Below are 1,576 nucleotides of genomic sequence, written 5' to 3'. Positions count from 1 at the left end.
GAAATAAGTAAGCAAGTTTAGTTTGTATTTCATCCAACAATCTGTGCTACAAATTATGGCTGCAGTATATGCAATTTCTTCCACTTTTTGAGTGACACAAAGATGCTTATCTAAATGGTGAAATGCAACAGCTGTTAATCAGACTCACTTTCACTTTACATAGTGCACCAAGAGATAGTTTCTCGCTTACGGGTTAGTACTTGATGGGAGACTTCCTGGGAATACCAGGTGATGTAAGCTTTTTGTCAACTCTTTGTCCGTTTTTTCCCACAAGGCTGAAATATGTGCCCTTGCTTTGAAATAAGTAAGCAAGTTTAGTTTGTATTTCATCCAACAATCTGTGCTACAAATTATGGCTGCAGTATATGCAATTTCTTCCACTTTTTGAGTGACACAAAGATGCTTATCTAAATGGTGAAAATGCAACAGCTGTTAATCAGACTCACTTTCACTTTACATAGTGCACCAAGAAATAGTTTCTTGCTTACGACCACACCGGCCTGAGTACGCCTGATCTCGTCTGATCTCGGAAGCTAAGCAGGGTCGGGCCTGGTTAGTACTTGGATGGGAGACTTCCTGGGAATACCAGGTGATGTAAGCTTTTTGTCAACTCTTTGTCCGTTTTTCCACAAGGCTGAAATATGTGCCCTTGCTTTGAAATAAGTAAGCAAGTTTAGTTTGTATTTCATCCAACAATCTGTGCTACAAATTATGGCTGCAGTATATGCAATTTCTTCCACTTTTTGAGTGACACAAAGATGCTTATCTAAATGGTGAAAATGCAACAGCTGTTAATCAGACTCACTTTCACTTTACATAGTGCACCAAGAAATAGTTTCTTGCTTACGACCACACCGGCCTGAGTACGCCTGATCTCGTCTGATCTCGGAAGCTAAGCAGGGTCGGGCCTGGTTAGTACTTGGATGGGAGACTTCCTGGGAATACCAGGTGCTGTAAGCTTTTGTCACTGCCTTGTGGAATTTCAACTCTTTGTCCGTTTATTCCCACAAGGCTGAAATATGTGCCCTTGCTTTGAAATAAGTAAGCAAGTTTAGTTTGTATTTCATCCAACAATCTGTGCTACAAATTATGGCTGCAGTATATGCAATTTCTTCCACTTTTTGAGTGACACAAAGATGCTTATCTAAATGGTGAAAATGCAACAGCTGTTAATCAGACTCACTTTCACTTTACATAGTGCACCAAGAGATAGTTTCTCGCTTACGACCACACCGGCCTGAGTACGCCTGATCTCGTCTGATCTCGGAAGCTAAGCAGGGTCGGGCCTGGTTAGTACTTGGATGGGAGACTTCCTGGGAATACCAGGTGATGTAAGCTTTTTGTCAACTCTTTGTCCGTTTTTTCCCACAAGGCTGAAATATGTGCCCTTGCTTTGAAATAAGTAAGCAAGTTTAGTTTGTATTTCATCCAACAATCTGTGCTACAAATTATGGCTGCAGTATATGCAATTTCTTCCACTTTTTGAGTGACACAAAGATGCTTATCTAAATGGTGAAAATGCAACAGCTGTTAATCAGACTCACTTTCACTTTACATAGTGCACCAAGAAATAGTT

The 1,576-nt window shown here is 40.5% G+C and overlaps 3 non-coding genes across 3 annotated transcripts; all 3 read left to right on the top strand.

Annotated features, from left to right (window-relative positions):
* The first annotated feature begins 482 nt into the window (after positions 1–482).
* On the top strand, positions 483–601 carry LOC121841917. The gene has a single exon (XR_006080823.1). It is a non-coding gene; the product is annotated as a 5S ribosomal RNA (ribosomal RNA).
* A 240-nt stretch (positions 602–841) lies between these two features.
* Positions 842–960, top strand: LOC121841915. The gene has a single exon (XR_006080821.1). It is a non-coding gene; the product is annotated as a 5S ribosomal RNA (ribosomal RNA).
* A 259-nt stretch (positions 961–1,219) lies between these two features.
* LOC121841916 lies at positions 1,220–1,338 on the top strand. The gene has a single exon (XR_006080822.1). It is a non-coding gene; the product is annotated as a 5S ribosomal RNA (ribosomal RNA).
* The last annotated feature ends 238 nt before the right edge of the window (positions 1,339–1,576 follow it).

The sequence above is a fragment of the Oncorhynchus tshawytscha genome, unplaced genomic scaffold (assembly GCF_018296145.1).
Source record: "Oncorhynchus tshawytscha isolate Ot180627B unplaced genomic scaffold, Otsh_v2.0 Un_contig_12238_pilon_pilon, whole genome shotgun sequence".
In the NCBI taxonomy this organism is placed as follows: domain Eukaryota; kingdom Metazoa; phylum Chordata; class Actinopteri; order Salmoniformes; family Salmonidae; genus Oncorhynchus; species Oncorhynchus tshawytscha.
Note: the sequence above shows the minus strand (reverse complement) of the source record. Positions and strands in the feature narration are given on the sequence as shown.